Source organism: Rhamphochromis longiceps, linkage group LG23 (genome assembly GCF_057381845.1).
Source record: "Rhamphochromis longiceps isolate RC_006_pf linkage group LG23, R_longiceps_female_GT1.1, whole genome shotgun sequence".
Classification (NCBI taxonomy): domain Eukaryota; kingdom Metazoa; phylum Chordata; class Actinopteri; order Cichliformes; family Cichlidae; genus Rhamphochromis; species Rhamphochromis longiceps.
Genome location: NC_140578.1, coordinates 23,081,186 through 23,100,141, shown reverse-complemented (window position 1 = coordinate 23,100,141; position 18,956 = coordinate 23,081,186). Strand labels below are relative to the sequence as shown.

General features: G+C 41.1%; 1 protein-coding gene across 1 annotated transcript in view; it reads right to left on the bottom strand.

Annotated features, from left to right (window-relative positions):
- Positions 1-18,956, bottom strand: part of LOC146641956 (uncharacterized) — an 88,621-nt gene that overhangs the window by 30,449 nt on the left and 39,216 nt on the right. Inside the window, exon 3 of the mRNA XM_085397288.1 lies at positions 10,883-10,946. The gene's annotated coding sequence lies outside the window, so the exon portion shown is untranslated. The remainder of the gene's footprint in view (positions 1-10,882; positions 10,947-18,956) is intronic.

The window sequence follows — 18,956 nt, the reverse complement described above, 5'->3', positions numbered from 1 at the left end:
AGTTACCTGACCTCCGCTCCAGTCCTTCCTGGTTTGGCTGAAAGAGGAGGCTGAGGGTGGAGCTGGTTTAAATGCAGAAGCCAATAAAGTGGAATGGACCATCTATTGTGATCATGCAGGGGGAATGGGGTTCTTCTTGAATGATGGTTATCTGTTATCTCTTTAGTTTTCACCTTTGGTGTATATAATGGTTTATTCATTTGCTATATAACTGGAGCTGTTTCTCATTTGGGCAGGTCAGTTTGTTGAGTTATGTTTTTGTTAAGTGATTTTTGAGTAGCGGTCTGTTAAGTTAACCTCTTTTATGGGCCCACTTGGTTCTTAAAGACTTTATTTTTTGTTATTTTGAATTTTTGTAATCATCTTGTCCTTTTTGGGGGTATAATAAAACCCATTTTTTGAAGTTTACATTTGTGCCTGTGTGTTCCTGGCTGCTTGGTTCATGACAATTGGTGGCAGCAGTGGGATACAGCCAGTTTAAAAAAAAAATACACACACACAAAAAAGGCACTTTTTTTTTTTTTTTTCCACTCCTTATCGAACCATGCAGAGAGGAGCAAGGAGTGCGAGAGTAGTCCGAGGAGATGTACCAAGCCAGCAAATGGGCTCAGAAGGACAAGTCGATGGAGAACAGGAGGAGAATGGAGCTTCTGGAGGGGTAGACAGCACTGAGGGCCAAGGTAGGGAGCCAACGATATCGGATCTGATCTCTCTTCTCTGTTCACATATGGGCCAGCAGGAGGCCAGAGAGGCTAAACAGAAGGAGGAGAGTGCAAAGCAAGAACAACGTTTTAAAGCACTTCAACACCAGTTTCAGTTGTTACAGGTAGAAGTACAAGCCCGCACTTCTCCAGTGCCTGAAGGTCAGGCAGCTGAATCACCTGATCCAGCATCTCTAGATGATGACATTCTTCCTCAAGCTGGTCCCAGTATATCAGTTACTGGTTCATCAGGTCAGTCCCATTTTCTGGAGCCTAAGTTGCAAAAACTCACCAACGAGGATGATATTGAACATTTTTTGATTACCTTCGAACGCATTGCAATGGCCTGTCGGTGGCAGAGACATGATTGGGTTTTTCACCTTGTACCGCTGCTTACGGGCAAAGCAAGAGGTGCATATGTACATATGGATGTTGATGATTTTTTGGATTATGACAAGGTTAAGGCAGCTATTCTTTATAAATATAATATATCAATCCTGAGACCTATAGGCAGAGATTTCGATCTCTTGATGTAAACCCTGCAGAAAGCCCTAAAGAGTTGTATGCACGGCTGAAGGAGCTTTATGTAAAATGGGTCCACCCTGAAGATAAAACCATTCAGGACATTGGGGAAATCATCATTCTTGAGCAATATTTACGAATGCTATCTCCCAAGTTGCAGGTGTGGATAAAAGAGCATAATCCGCCTTCTGCTGCTGAGGCTGCAAAGCTGGCTGACGTTTTTGTGGCGGCACGGAAAAAGGGACAGCCTTGGAGCTTCATGGCTTGGAAAACGAAGGACAGCCGGAAATCACTCCCGCAAAGACCAGCTGCCAATGTGAGTAGGGCTTCATATAGCCACTCACCCAATGGGTCTTTGAAGTCCCCGGCCAAACCCTTGGTATGCTATCTTTGTGGAATGGAAGGTCATACAAAGCCCATGTGCCCTGAAAACTCAGCTAAATTAACCCAAATGTGCTTTGTGCCTCGAAACCATGATAACTCTGAGATAAAATTAGACAGAGGGTTAAAGATGACATCAGTTGAGATTAATGGTGATACATTAAAGGCACTAATTGATACAGGTAGCACACAGACTCTTGTACATAGACAGTTTGTCCCCTTAAATAGTATTAATATGACTGAAACGATTCCTGTTTGTTGTGTTCATGGAGATGAAAAGCCTTATCCAACAGCGGACCTATACATCAAGGTGCAAGGACAGGTTTATCTCCTGAATATTGGGGTTGCAGATAATTTGCCATTCCCTGTTATATTAGGCCGAGATCTACCTGTGCTGTTTGACCTTTTGGATTATAGCCACACATGCAATGTTGCAGTAACTAGGGCTCAAGCTATGAAGCCAGCAGATGCCACTCAGACCCTTAGTGCTCTGCCATTTTATGAGGCAGAATTAGAGACGGCACCCGGGAAGTTGCGCAAGTCCCGCATGGAGAGGAGGCGAGAGAAATTTCATCATACTATTGTGAAAGCATCTCCCGTCTGTGAACCTGAAATGTCTTTGGACTTTAAAGTCCCAGCTAATATCACTGAGATGCAACACAATGATCCAGTATTAGCACCCTTTCTTCAGAAAGCCAAAAAACAAGGACATGAGATGGAACCAGATATTAACAGCAGTGAGGATTTTTTTCTGAAAGATGGCATTCTTTATCGCCGGCAAAGATCACAGGTACAGCTGATGGTTCCTAGTGGAGTCAGGGAGGTGGTACTGAATTTGGGGCACTCTGTGCCGTGGGCAGGACATTTAGGGAAGCATAAAACCATGGCTCGCATTAGGAAGCATTTCCACTGGCCGGGCCTGCGTGCTGATGTGGCCCAATTTTGTAAAAGCTGCCCTCAGTGCCAAAAGACTTCCATCAAAACCCCCTCCAGAGCTCCACTTCAGCCTTTGCCAGTTATTAGCACCCCATTTGAACGGTTGGGGATGGATGTTGTCGGACCTGTTGAGAAAAGCAGGGCAGGGAACCGTTACATGCTGGTAATAACTGATTATGCCACAAAGTACCCTGAAGTTTTTCCTCTTAAATCTGTAAAGGCCAAGTCTGTGGCTTTTTGTCTGGTGCAATTTTTCTCAAGGGTGGGATTCCCTCGTGAGATCCTGACAGACCGTGGGACTAATTTTATGTCAACTTTATTAAAACAGGTCTACCAGCTTCTTGGCATTAAAGGGCTAAGGACTACTCCATACCATCCTCAAACAGATGGCCTGACGGAGCGCTTTAACCAGACCCTGAAGCAGATGTTGCGCAAGTTTGTGAATGACACTGGTACTGACTGGGATCAGTGGCTGCCTTACCTGCTCTTTGCGTATAGAGAAGTACCCCAAGTTTCTACTGGCTTTTCACCTTTTGAACTGTTATATGGTCATGAAGTAAGGGGGCCCCTCTCTTTGCTGAAAGAAATGTGGGAGGGTGACCGGAGTGAGGCAGGGGCTACTAATGTCATCTCATATGTTATACAGATGAGGGAGCGACTTGAGAAGATGACTGAGCTAGCCCAAGCTCATATGGTAGCTGCCCAGCAACATCAGAAGGTCTGGTATGATCGGTCAGCTCGGGAGAGGTCATTTGAACCTGGACAAAAGGTACTTGTACTCCTTCCAAGTGATGACCGTAAGCTGTTAGCTAAATGGCAAGGACCTTTTCAGATTCAGCAGAAACTGGGAGCTACCACCTATCAGCTGGCAACTCCAGGTCACTCTCGCTCCAGTAGAGTTTTGCATGTAAATCTCCTGAAGGAGTGGGTGGAGAGGCCGAAGAGAGCAGAAGTTCTTTTGATAAGGGAGATTCATGAGGAGGAAGAGGTAGAGGAGCAGTATCTTCCTTCAGGGGTGCTCCAGCATTTGGACCTTAATCACCTTTCAGAAGAAAAACAGCTTCAGGTGAAAGAGTTATGCAGCTCTGGGGTGTTTCAGGAGAATCCTGGGAGGACGGATGTTATTGAACATGACATTATATTAAAGGATGGAGCATCTGTGAGACGTATGAGTTATAGGATTCCAGAGCGGCTGTTAACATCATTGAGGAAGGAGGTGGATTTAATGTTGTCTCTAGGGATCATTGAACCATCTAAGAGCGAGTGGTGCAACCCAGTGGTTTTGGTCCCAAAGAAGGATAGTAGCCTGCGGTTTTGTATTGATTTCAGGTACTTGAATGCCATCTCAAAGTTCGATTCATACCCTACACCTAGGGTTGATGATCTGATTGAGCGACTTGGGAAAGCCCAGTACCTGACGACTCTGGATCTCTGCAAAGGCTATTGGCAGGTGCCACTTACTCAGCGCTCAAGGGAACTGACTGCCTTCCGGACACCATGGGGGCTATTCCAATTCACAGTCCTGCCTTTTGGTTTGCATGGAGCCCCTGCAACATTTCAGAGGCTGATGGATCGGGTACTGTGTGGTTTGTCAGAGTTCACGGCAGCATATCTGGATGATATTGTGATTTACAGCCAAACCTGGGAGGAACACCTCCAACATCTAGAAAAGGTACTAGAGCGTCTCAGAGAAGCTGGGCTGACTGCTAATTCGGCAAAATGTGTTTTTGCCAAGGCTGAAACTGAATATCTGGGATTTGTCATAGGTAATGGGGTGATTTCATTTCATTTCATTTCATTTCATTTCATGAATAAAACCACAAGTGAGCAAAATCAGCGCCATTGAATCCTGCAGTTTGCCACAGACAAGGAAACAACTTAGATCATTTCTTGGCATGGCAGGGTTCTACCACAGATTTATCCCTCATTTCTCTGCCAGGGCGTCTCCCCTCACTGATCTAACAGGTTCTAGGTGCCCTAACCAGATTCAGTGGACGGAGGAGGCTGAGGCAGCTTTCCAGGACATCAGGCAATCCCTCAGTAAGACTCCAGTCTTGTATACCCCAGATTTTGAGAAACCTTTTATTCTTCAAACTGATGCTTCTGACAGGGGTCTGGGGGCTGTTCTTCTACAGGGACCACCCAATGAGCGACACCCGGTGGCTTTCATTAGCCGTAAAATGTTCCCAAGAGAGATGAGATACTCAACGGTGGAAAAAGAGGCTTTAGCAATCAAGTGGGCACTTGATTCCCTCAAGTATTACCTCCTAGGCCGGGAATTTACACTGGAAACTGACCACAAGGCGTTCCAGTGGTTGGAGAAAATGAAGGATACGAATGGACGAATCACCAGATGGTACCTTGCGATGCAGCCATTCCGTTTTACCATTCAGCATATCGCAGGCAAGAACAACTGCACAGCGGACTATCTCTCTCGCTGTTCCAGCTCACTGCTGAAGGGGGGGAGTGTGTGATGGATGCATGCAACCACACAACTGAGATACTTAGGTAATATTCATTTGGTCTTTTGTCTTATGTTTACGTTATGCTCTAAAGTTTCTGTGATCATAAGTTAATTAATTTGATATTTTGAGTTTACCTGTAATGCATGACAGCACTAAGCTATAGCCCAAATGGTGGCATAGACTTTCCTTTGCATTGTTTGTTATTTTATACAGGTATGTTATATTGATTATATTTCTGCTCTTTCTGAGTTACCTGACCTCCGCTCCAGTCCTTCCTGGTTTGGCTGAAAGAGGAGGCTGAGGGTGGAGCTGGTTTAAATGCAGAAGCCAATAAAGTGGAATGGACCATCTATTGTGATCATGCAGGGGGAATGGGGTTCTTCTTGAATGATGGTTATCTGTTATCTCTTTAGTTTTCACCTTTGGTGTATATAATGGTTTATTCATTTGCTATATAACTGGAGCTGTTTCTCATTTGGGCAGGTCAGTTTGTTGAGTTATGTTTTTGTTAAGTGATTTTTGAGTAGCGGTCTGTTAAGTTAACCTCTTTTATGGGCCCACTTGGTTCTTAAAGACTTTATTTTTTGTTATTTTGAATTTTTGTAATCATCTTGTCCTTTTTGGGGGTATAATAAAACCCATTTTTTGAAGTTTACATTTGTGCCTGTGTGTTCCTGGCTGCTTGGTTCATGACAGGCGGTATTAATTATATATTTTTGCATGTAGACTCTTTAGTTGCTATGACAGTAAGAAAAATACCACACAGCAGGATTTAAAAGAGAAATAAATCAAGAATGTATGCCTTTCATGCTTTGATTACAAAAATAATCAATAAAAGAAAAAGAAAACTTGAGAAAACTCCTAATTTTGTTAATCATCTTGCAACCCTTCCAGTTTAGTCTTGGCTCCTATTGTCGTTTCCCACACCTTTTGCTTTTCAAAAAAGGTTACAGCCAGATTGTTTAGATACATAAGGAACACACATCGAAAGAAAAACAACACAGTCAAGCATAATAAACTGCATGATCAAAAACTGTTTGCTTCTGCAGTATCTTCCCCGGCACATCTGTGTCAGGTGAACCTGTGCATTCAATGGTGTCAGCGTAATTGGCAGAATCACTGCTCCCCTGGTGGAGCCCCTGTTCCAAAATCGACACCTATACTGTATGTTCAACTAAAATTTGCAGCTGCCCAAATGGACAAGCCAGATGCCTTCTGGAGAAAGGTTTTATGGAGAGATGAGACAAAGACTGAGATGCTTGGTCACAATGACCAGAGGTATGTTTGGAGGAGTAAAGGTGAGGCTTTCAAACCCAAGAGATGACTCAGTTCATCTCGGCTGGAGATGGTTTGCTCTGCGCCGAGTCAAACTGGGATATCAGAGAGGAATCGCTGACCTGACGTCAACTGAAATGAAGTTACTGCTCAGAGACATGTAGACGGGGTCTACAGTAAAGATGGTGTAAAAGAAATGAATTCAGCGTCTGAACACCATACAGGTGTTTTTTTTTCTTGTTTTTATGCCACTTCATTTTTTAGTTCTTTTACTTGTTTTTTTTACACTACTTTTTGACTGTTTGTATGTGAAAAGTATTTAATAAATAAATAAACTTACTTAATTACTTACAACACTTGGAGGCTGAGGTACAGCTTTGCCAGGATCCTCAGATACGCACATATCGACAGACAGTTAAAGAAAAGAAAACTATGTGAATTAAAGACAGCGTAACGAAGCCCTATAGCTGTGAAATACATCAAAGCTCATTTTGGATGTATCTCCTGAAGGCTCAGTGCTAATAATTTCGGGTTTTTTTAGCTTATTATTTCGTTTTTATTATGGTATTAAAGAGTGGAGGCAAATCTCTACCAGCCTACCGTGCCCACCAAGTAGACAGTGGACCATTCATGATCATGAAGAGCTGGAATTACACTTGTGAACTGAATAACTTTCTATTATTGACACATCAAACAAACGGCTGCCAGGACAAACAGGACAACTGTGACATGTTTACACAGCACGAGCTCGCCGCCGTGTTTCTCAAAACTTCCTGTCTGTCAGCCCAAGCCCTCTCTTTATTACCCAAACTGAAGTGAATTTTGATGCCAATTACTGCACTACCGCACTTGTATACACCTACACCTACGCACACAATCTGCTAGAAATCAACTGACACGTACACAAACACCCACCGGCTCACGCAAACAAACACAGCTCAAATGCATCCAGAAGTCGTTGCTTAGGAGCGAGCGCGTTGTTAACACAAGCTAGATATAGAAACAGATGGTTGTGAAATCTCCGTCCTGCCGCTCGCTCTGTCATTTCTCTCTCTGTGACGCCACTCAAACACATATCAGCGGGAAAACACAAGATTAGACTTTCAGCTTAATGACTCCTTTTTGGCATACAAAAATATCCGTCATGACACCAACGCAAACAATCATTTCTCTTCTTTGTGAGCATAATTCCCCCTCTATTATATTTAAATATATATATATATATATATTTGACAATAGTCAAGCTGATCCTCTGGCTGAGTGCAGTTACTTAGAGCTGGCTCCCTGGGCCCCATGAGTCATGGGAAAACTGAGTGTGAAATGTCATGGGGGCATTTGAGCAGAAGTAGTGAATCTGGCAGCAGGTTTCCTGCTTTTGCTTTTTCTTTTCTTTATGTCACTTTAAAAGCTCTCATTAAGCCAGAGTTTATCAGCGATGTCTCTAGTAGGTTACTGTGTCTGATGTGGGCCTGTCTGATCATTACTGTGTTTTCTTTGAAAGTAAAATCTCAGCCCACACAAATATATCAACAACAGTGATCACAAAACGGTGTATAACTGAACACAGTAGTGCAATTTTTAACCAGGTCTTCCCATTAACACCTGACCTGCCCAGAGGGTCAGTCAATGAGCTCGTCAATAGCTTCAATGCTAACATGTTAAATGTAATGGACACTATTGCTCCCATTAAGGTGAAGGTTATCTCTGGAAGGAAAAAGTCTCCATGGAGAAACTCCACACTGGTGAAAAATGAAAAAAGAGAGTGTAGGAAAGCTGAGCGCAGATGGAGAAAAACAAACCTCCAGGTTCATTATGACATTTATAAAGAGAAACTTCACAATTATAATTTACAACTGAGGAATGCAAGGAGGTCCTACTTCTCTGACATCATCACTAAAAACAGCCATAATGCTCGGGTCTTATTTTCTACAGTTGACAGGCTAACAAACCCTCCTGTGTCAGTGGCAGCTGAACTTCATTCGACCATGGCCTGCAATGACTTTGCCAAATTCTTCACTGAAAAAATCCAAAAAATTAGACAAGCAATTGGTACATCAACAGCAGATCCAGGATATGTACTGTGTCCACCAAAAAACTGTTTAAACACCATGAAACAGTTTCAACCTATTAACAGCAAAGACCTGGAGGACATCTTAGGTCAACTGAACTCCTCCTCCTGCTGTTTAGATGTCCTGCCAACAAGTTTTTTCAAAAAGGTCTCAAAGACTTTAGAGTCAGACCTGTTACAGATCGTCAACTTTTCTTTATTATCAGGTGTGTTTCCAGAATCACTAAAAACTGCTGTAATCAAACCTATACTGAAAAAGGACAATCTTGACAAGACACAAATGAACAACTACAGGCCGATCTCAAATCTCCCGTTTTTAAGTAAGATCATTGAAAAAGCAGTTTCTCAACAGCTCAGTTACTTCTTAAAACAGAATAATTGCTACGATGCCTTCCAGTCAGGTTTTAGACAGAATCACAGCACTGAAACCGCTCTGACCAAAGTGTTTAATGACATATGTCTGAATACAGACAGTGGAAAAATGTCAGTCCTAGTTTTACTGGATCTCAGTGCAGCATTTGATACAGTTGACCACAACATATTACTCAAACGACTGGAGAACTGGACAGGTCTTTCAGGAACTGTACTAAACTGGTTCAAAACATACGTAGAAAACAGGAAATACTTTGTATCAATAGGTAACTTCACATCTGAGCAGACAAGTATCACATGTGGAGTTCCCCAAGGTTCCATCTTGGGACCCCTTCTGTTTAACATCTACATGCTCCCACTGGCACAGATTATAAACAACAACAAAATAAACTATGACAGCTATGCAGATGACACACAAATATATATCACAATGTCACCAGGAGACCGAGGCCCTGTACAGGCTCTTGGTAAATGCATTGAGGAAATCAATGACTGGTTGTGCCACAATTTTCTCCAGCTAAACAAAAACAAAACTGAGGTAATAGTCTTTGGCGCCAAAGAAAAACGATTACAGGTCACCAGAGAACTTCAATCTATACATCTAAAAACCACAAACCAGGCGAGAAATTTGGGTGTAGTGATGGATGCAGACCTAAACTTAGAAAAACACATTAAGACAATAACAAAGTCAGCTTACTATCACCTCAAGAATATATCAAGGATAAAAGATCTGATGTCTCAACAGGACCTGGAAAAACTAGTCCATGCATTCATCTTTAGTAGGCTTGATTACTGTAACAGCATCTTTACAGGTCTACCTAAAAAATCAGTCAGACAACTACAGCTCATTCAGAACTCTGCTGCTCGAGTCCTCACTAAGACCAAAAAAGTGGACCACATCAGTCCAGCTCTGAGGTCCTTACACTGGCTGCCTGTCCGTCAGAGGATAGACTTTAAAGTTCTGATGCTGGCCTATAAAGCTCTGAATGGTTTAGGACCAAAATACATCAATGACCTCCTGACCCAGTATGAACCTTCCAGATCCCTCAGGTCATCTGGATCCGGTCTTTTATCAGTTCCCAGAGTCAGAACCAGACACGGAGAAGCTGCATTCAGCTTTTATGCTCCTTATATCTGGAACAAACTCCCAGAAAGCCTCAGATCAGCTGAAACACTCAGTTTATTTAAATCCAGGTTGAAGACTCACCTGTTCTCAGCTGCATTTGAATAAAGCACCAAATCCACACTTTAAGCTTAAATTTCAAAACTTACATTTAACTACTGATTTTATCTACTGTTCTGATTTTATCTGTTTTGATTTTATATACTGTTGTTTGTTTGTTTGTTTGTTTGTTAATTAGTTAGTTAGTTTATTTGCTTGTTTTATTCAATTTTAAATCATGCTTTTTATTTGTTCTTGTTTCTAATGTCTCTGTAAAGCACTTTGAATCACCTTGTTGTTGAATTGTGCTATACAAATAAACTTGCCTTGCCTTGCCTTGCCTAGGTTTATATGTATATAAGGTGGCTCTGCAGATGGCAGCGATGGTGCGTCATTTTATCTCATGGAGGTAAAATCGGATGGAGCACATTTATTAAGTTGTTCAAGACCAGAGTAGAAAACAACTCATCGCTCTCCGCTGACTTTGTTTTGCATGAAACTGCATCCTTGTCAAACTGAAACATGCTTAGCTGCAGCGTGACATGCAAAAATGAGTTTCATATAAGTTGCTGAACATTATTTCTGTAATATTGTAGGGTCTACACCTACTTCTAAATTGCATTGCCACTTATAAATTTAAATATCCACTTTTTAAATAAGTGGATAAAGTTCTTTTTAAGTAAAGTTTTTTTTGTTGTTGCTGTAGTTCAGGTTGTATTAGCATGGTATTTATATCATTGAGCCAGCTGTGGGTAACATTATTATGTTCACAAGGGCCCTAGCTGTGTCCTGTATGGAAAAATGTTATGTTTGTAGCCGACTGTTCCCCTATGCCATGCTTTTCAGAGCATGAGTCACTGTGTCTATGTTCTTTGTTCTGGAGTGAAATAACTCATCAGCCATTCATGAATTTATTCAATGTTGTTACTGTAACACCTTTGAAGCTGTGTTTTTAACTAAAATACTGAGAAGAATTCATGTTAAAACTGTGTTGGCTTACCGAAGTTGAAAAGCTGTCGTCGGTGATCAATGAGATAGGAAAGCGACGAGCTGAGGCGTCTTCTCTGTGAGGGAAAAAAAGAATACATGTTAGGACATCATTAAACTGTGGAAAAAAATGTTTAACTTGTAACATCCTTCTCTCTAAAAGAGGAGCTGTGTGTCACTGGGTCAGAAACAAGCCTAAGCTGCTTTAATTCACCAACATCTTTACATTTAAACCTCTGAATCATGTCTAGCTAGTCCTGAATCAAATGAGGGGCGTTTTCTACATGACAGCTTTCATTTTGGACTGTGCTTGAAGCAGCCGGGCGGGAGACATGCGTGCGCGCAGCAGCTTAGCTCTGTCACCTGGAGTCTGCCGGCAGCGTTAATCCGATCGTCAGCGTGGCCTTTCCTCTCTTTTAAGCTGCCGCTGATGCACAACAACAAAGCCAGAGATGATCTAATCTATTTACAGTGTCAGCACGTGTGAATATTTTTTGCCTGTCTGGGTGTTTTATTTTCTCATTATGGGCTTGAGTGTCATTGCAAGCATTGTTTTATTGTTGTTGTTATTGCACATGCTTTCTTTTGCAAAACCATATGAAACAAATGGTTTTGTTCTCTAACAAGATCGTACTGTTTGGTTTTCCTTCAAAAAAGCAAGATTTCCTTTTAATCTGTAACTGACTTTGTAGGGTAAGTGGGTTAAGGTGTAGGTTAGCATACGTTAAAAGTGATAATGGGGAAATTTTAGCTAGCTTGGCTCTGGTAAAAGTTGACAAAAACCAACTATCAGCACTTCTAAAGCACAACTCTCATTTCTTGAGAGAAGCAGATGTGGATCAAAAGCACCAAAACTGCAGTTCCTCTAATGGCCACTTGAGGGTGCCCCCAAAGGCGATCAATATCCATTGACGCCCATGTTAAAACTTTACAGCAGAAACAAACATGTTTGGAGACTGACATGAAAAACTCTTTTGGTATCTACTACGAATTTCCCCAAGTACTTTGATAAATTTTCACTATGTAAAGTTCTACAACGTGGTCGCAGTTTTTATGTGGCCAAAAAAAAAAAAAAATAGAAACAGAAGTCATTAGGATAGCTTCCAATTCAATTGTAGGGATGATAATATTCTAAAGAATAAATCAAAAATAATTATCTTCCACAAACAAGTGATTACAAGAGTGTGCATGCCAAACAGACGCACTCCATGGCGAGCTGCTTTTAAGATTTATCAAATTCTTGGATCGGACCGCTGGGGCTGAGCCAGGGGATGAGTTAAAGCTTAAGTCGGCCATGAAGAAACACAGATTTGCACGTTTGCTCTGCTTTGGGACTGTAAGGAGGCAGAACACAGAGCATCCTGTTAACATTAAAACAGTGTGAAAGGACCGTGGGGGAGTTCTGGAGCCAAAAACAGGCATTCGGAGAGAGACACCGAATGCAACAGAGGGCTGAATGAAGGAGAGAGAGGAGGGGAGAAGAGATTTTCCAAACAGGAAAGGGGGGGGGGGAGTTATTAGAGTAGAAAGAATAAGAGGGGAAAAAGTGGGGAAAAGATAACTCACAGAGGAGGAAAGTCAAATATTTCCTTCTTTTTTTTTTTTTAAAAGAATGAACATCTCTGCAAGTGACAGAACAATGCCACTGTTATTAATGTTGTCTTGCTCGACAGTAATTTTTTGTGCTTATGCTATTAACCCATGTGGTCATGCTTAACTTATCAGCTTTAGCCTTTAGCTATTAAATTAAACCACAAGGTCTCTTGTAATTTAAGACATTTTCATTCGTCTACTCAGTTGATGCACAGAGTAGGAAATGTATTTACTAATGCCGCTAATGCTTGCTGAAAACTATACTACTATTTTAGCAGTTTAAGGTTATAACCACATGTAAATTGTACAGAAAGCAGATTTTTATTATGAATGTTTAAAGTTTCTGAGTTACAGGTGAACTTTCAGTATTTCCCACGCAAAGACTTTATACTTTCAATTATATGGAAACTCATTTCTGTATGTTTGTTTATATGTCTTTAATGGTTCATCACCATATGCAATCAGATTACTAGTGGATAATCTCCTGGCCCTTATTTTGAAAACCCAGCCCTTGTGATATCCCACCAGTCTGCTTGCTGGACAGGTTCCTGTTGTGGCTGTCCTCTTTATTATTCAGCTGCTTTCCAAGAACCTGGAACTAGCAGAAAACAGTTTTCACACGACTCTTTGTCCTTCCTCTATAGCAGGGGTGGGCAACTCCAGGCCTCAAGGGCCGGTGTCCTGCAGGTTTTAGATGTGTCCTTGATCCAACACAGCTGATTCAAATGGCTAAATTACCTCCTCAACATGTCTTTCATTCTCCACAGGCCTGGTCTGTTGACCCAGGGTGATATCTAAAACCTGCAGGACACCGGCCCTCGAGGCCTGAAGTTGCCCACCCCTGCTCTATAGGAACCTCCTGGATACACCCTTACTAACATCAGAGGTTAAGAATTAAGAGGTTAAGCGTACTGATGATTGATAAGTCTGAGCATCTCTATAAAAGCATTAGTTTTGGCAGTTTGCAGGTCAGTAGCATTCAGGTGTGTGCTAACACAATGCCACAATATTCCCAGGAGTGGACATTTCAGTAAATTCACCATAACATCATAAATTCATAAATTCACCCTCAGCTTTCAATTCTGCTCCAGTCAGACCCAGAGATGTTTAAACTCCTCCACTTTGGGCAGCAACTCAGCTATAAATCAGGCGGAAATCCTTGGGCTACAATCCCCGGCTTCCAAAACTACCCTCTGGTACAATGAACATTAAAATTTTAAATATTTTCGCTTATTTTGCTTCAGTTCTATTTTTCTTTAATTAGTTATCCATCTGCATACAGACAGAACCAGATAAAAGGCAGGCAGGCTCTCTGAAGAAAGGCAGAGAAAGAAAAAAAAAAACTAAGATCATACAGGAAGTAATGTCTCTTACAGAGGAGAGCTGCCCAGCCAGGGAGGCTTAGCCAGAAAGAGAAAGGGATGAAGGGAAAGAAAGAAACTGAGAGACGTATAGTTACAGCTCCGTCCAAAAATATCGGGAGCGTGACAGGAATAGAACCGCTGGACTGAGCACCACATGTTTTTAATGGTTACAGTAAATGATCCTGTCTCTCACACAGCAGCTGCCCTGTTTATGAAACCCAAATGTTCCTCAGCACAGTTCGTCATTCTTTTATTTTCAAAAGTGCATCCATCTTCATTACTCATGAGTAATTCATTATTAAGTGCAACTTTTCCTCACTGTAGGATGAAACCAATTAACAGGAGTTGCTTAACTGAGTAAAAAAGTATGTTTTTGGCCTTCTCATGACTGTCTCTTTGTCTCTGCAAAGCACCAGAATCAGCAAACACCCACTGATTTCCCCAGACTGCTTTTTAACAAAAACGATATATCTAAAGAGTTTCTTATCTTATCACCAAACTCATTAATTCAAGCTTTTACAGGATGATAATTTGACATCTTCACAATCTTATCAGTCATCCAAAGCGACTGTCAACCCACCAGCGCATCATCTTCATCGGTTTAAAAACAAACAAAAGAACAAAGTGCAAGGTGGAACAAACACGTCATTACTCATCAGCCCCTGGAAAGGTCGAACACAGATGACTAGATACTTTTTGTGCATCCTGACATCCAACTTGACCCGCATACGCCTCCCTGGAGGAGGGATTCCAAGTGGGTCAAACAGGGGGCAAACTGAGAGAAGACGGAGGAAGGATGGAGGAAGGCGGAGATGGAGGTCAGAGGGCGACATAATCCACAGATTTTCCCTCTTCATCAGAAATGAGGCAAACAGGAAATTAATACTCATCTTAGTGTCGTGTGAAAGGCCCCGACAAAACCTCGCTCAACTTCTCTGAAATGAGAAGAGGCAAAAAAAATGGCAGAAAGACACTTCCAGAATTATCTGGTTGTGTTTTAATTGAGCAGCCTCTCTGCATTATTGGCAGTTTCTAACTCTGGCAAATGACCTGCAGAGTCTTGGAGATCCAAATCCGAATTTCACACTGAAGCCTTTACAAACATACATTAACTAAAAATCAGTGGAGAAGACACTTGATCTGTCTCACTTGATCAGGTCAATTTCGACATTTCTTCAAAGGCAATTAACTGATCTTAATGCTGAAACCCTGAGAGAAAGCTCACAATGAGCCATACTCTTATCCTATCCTTTGGATGCCAAGAAAACTCATAAATAAGCAGTTTTCCCCATCACAGCGTTCCCCCCTGAGCACAACATTAGCTCCAACCCCTCAACACGAAACCATGGCTCAGCCTGTACACTTCGTCATTTGCAAATCTCAGATAGGCTGCTTAAATTGCATCACTGTGCAAACAGTTGCTGCTGACTCTGCAAGCTTCTTTGCAACCCACTGTCACTTCAGTTCTTTTACTTTTGAAGATGTCTATTGTATTTGCTGATGTAGCTTGTCAGTAATGCTTTACCCACCACCAGGTGGTCCAAGAACAGCATTTCTGCCCCATATAAATTACTGCAGCTGGCACGACCATCCAAAACTAAAGTGGCCTTCATAGAACTCATACATTTTTTGCTTTCTCAACAATGTCACAGATTATGATTAAGTTTAAAGGTTTGGCTGTGGCTCAGAAGGTAAAGCAGGCTATCCACCAATCAGAAGGTTGGAGGGTCGATCCTTGGCCCCTCTAAGTTATGTATCTTTGGGCACCCTGAGTTGCCCCTGATGCATTCGTATGTGAACATTAGATTAAAAGTGCATTAGAGGTGGGAATCACCATACATCCCATGATACGATATTATCACAATACTTAACGCACGATACGATATTATTGCAATTTTTTTTAAATATTTTGCGATATTCAGATTCTGTACATAAAGGTAAACTTTATCAATATTCATTTTATCTAATATCAAAGTCTCACACTCAGTCTTTCTCTCATTTCAGTCAGTTTTATTGTTGACAAACTGAACGGCTTGTATTATAGTCTAGTCCAACTTAACTGAATGCAACCATCTGGTACAATTATAGCTATTCTGAACTATGCAACTTATGAAAACTATGCAGCCCATTCAGCAACTGAATAATTTGAAAGTAAATTAAAACAAAATATAATTTTACATTAAATAAAAAAGTTTTAAACTTAATTAAAATAAAACATGTCTTAAATTAAAATAAGTAAACTGTCATGTTTATTGCTGCCAAAAAAAAGTTAAACACATTTGGACAGTGAAGGAATGTCAGGATTCTTGCTCAGAAAAAGGATCAACATGCTCTGAAGACAGAGTTCTAGTCCCCAAAAACCTTGTTTGCAACAAAATATCGATTTCTGCTGTCCCTGTATCGATACATTATTAGCAAACAAAATATCACGATACTACACAGTATCGATTTCCCCCCCCCACCCCTATTATGTATAGAAAAAAGCACTTGTATAATGACTGGGTAGCAAACTCTTTATTTTTGAAGCAGGGTTGTTTTAGAGGCAGGTTTTTATTTCTAATCCCTTGTGTTTGAAAAGTACCATCCACTGCAGCAAGATGTTTACTATAATTTCTGCTTCAGAGTTGGACATTTTCACACTGACGTCCATGGGGATTGACTCACTTTCGGAGCTGGCCCCTAGTGGCCATTGGCGGAACTGAAGTTCTTGGAACTTCAGCACTGGCAGATGTGAACACATCACTTAGTAGGTGAAAGGGCAGAATTGTCAGTCCTGTGATGAGTAGATGATCTCACAACATCCACAGAGGTGTCTTTAGAAGAAACACTGACAAGGATTACTTCTATTTTGAAACCACCTCTAATCATTTTCACTCTAGTTTTAAGAACAATCTCAGACAGTTTTTTTATGCAAAGCATCCATAAAGCACCTACAGGCCTGTATTTAGTGCCAAGGTTACTGAGGATAATGAGTATGGCTGCCACCTGATGACTTAGTAGCTTCTGCTAAACAGACTCCTACCTCCTCGAGCAAGTGCTAAAGGCTAAATAAAGACTGCACGTTCGTGTTGCTTAGCAATGCTGCTGTACTTTAAATCACTAAAGTGCCACTCGATTCTCCGGTTTTATTTTCAAAACCCACACAAAGATTTTCCTGAAATAATAATGAAAACATGCTGCAGGAAACGTGTTGCTCTATGGTAACAACGTGAGCGCTGAAGCTGCGGTCTGTGTTTGTGGCGTGTTTTGGTTCAAGCTGATGATCCAGACAGATAATTTGACAGAGACTCTCCTCCAAGGTTTTTGCTTCCTCCCTTTTAACTTGGCCATCACCCCCGCTTCCTCATCTATAATTCACACAGGCAACCTACCTCCCTCCCCCCCACACACACAAACCTGTTCATACACAATCCCTCAGGCCACACGCAAACACGGGTATGTTTAATGCATCAAAGTCGCTATAGGAGTTCAAGGTGAAATCCATTCTGTAATATGCGCGGATACTGCACAAAGAAATAATTCAAGACAACTTTACAGGGAGTCTTTAACCCTTTAGAGCCGATCGGAGCGGGCACGCTCTGTTTTGCGTAACTATTTTTAAATCCCAGTAGCACTGCAACCACGTAAGCTAGCGCAAAAATTTTTTTTGCATATGAAACCGGAGGAGTTGTACTTACATCTTATGCCATCAGCTTGTCCTAGGTCACGGTTTCCTTCCACATAAAGCTTTGCAAAAACTGCATAAAAAGCGCTTGCAGGAACAAAAACATAATATTCCAGAAACACGCTTTGCCGATCCGATCAGCTGTTCATAATACTTCCTGCGTTGGAATAGACGTCGGCGCGAACTTTTGCATTTCCGCCATTACCTGCCCGAAACCGGAAGTGACGTCATTTTAGCGGAAATGTAGTCTTTTTTACCCTCAGGGCCTATACTGGTCTTTTTAAAAGTTATCTTTGACTTTATGACTTTCTGTGTCGTTTCTGGGATGCTTAGGACTCATATTGCACTGCTGGAAATAGTTTATTTTGATGCATATGCTGCTTTTTTGCAAATTTGCATTATAATATTTATTTTCGTTTTTCCTGCAGTGTATAAAAATTGGTGTATTTCAAAAATAAAACTATGAAGACGCTCAAAATAAATTTCCTGTGGTGGGAAACTATTTTGTGCAACTTTTTTGTATTTACAGTTTTGAGGGATAAGCCTCCTAAATTTCTCTAACTACAAATATATGTTAAAAAAGCAAAAACGATTTTCAATTTTTTTGTAGTTTATTGCACTTTTTTGCAATTTATGTAATTACTATGCACTTAATGAATACATATTATTAAAATCTGGGCTATAATGGTTGTATTGGTGTATAGCAACTTGAAATGCTCCCAAAAATGGCTCCACAGCATGTAAAAATATAATATAAGCTCTGGCGGCCTTGGCTCTATGGTAGGTCTTAAAGGGTTAATCCCCAATAAGTACTGCAAACTATGAGATTAGGCTTTGCACTTCTTTAACGTTCCTCTACATCATGTTGGTGTCGATAACCATTTCACATTTGGCATTAAACGCTTACGACTTCTCATTATCTTTCCATCGCCGCTGTGTAATTACCTCAGTGATTCATTTCGCCTTATTCCAATCACGACTCTCCATCTAGTCCTGAACTCTTTTATTCTGCAGGAGACTTGTAATCAGTGCAATCACACAGTGGTAAAGAGAGAGAAGGAAGGTGGCAGTTTTCGAAACTACAGAAGAGGTGAGCATCAGTGATCCCTGTGAAAACTATTAATGACTGTAGCACCAGTTTGGAGATGAAAAGGTGTACCTGAATGTTTTTTCTTTGTTAAGCCACTTAACACTGACCTGTGAATCGTCCAAGCATAAAAAGCCCCTTTTGTTAAAGAAACCATTTCTTTTGTTGAATTTATGAAAAAAAAATGTCAAAGATTACACAGTTTGACAGGTAAAATAGTATTTTTGCACCAACAAGATGATTCCCAAAGAGCTATTAGTTGAAAACCTGACATATCTCAGCATGGTGTGCAGTGTGTCCTTAAAAATATTTGAGTAAACTGGATGAAATAAGTATTGGACCTAATAAACTATCTATAGCAGATGATCAGTAGCTAAAA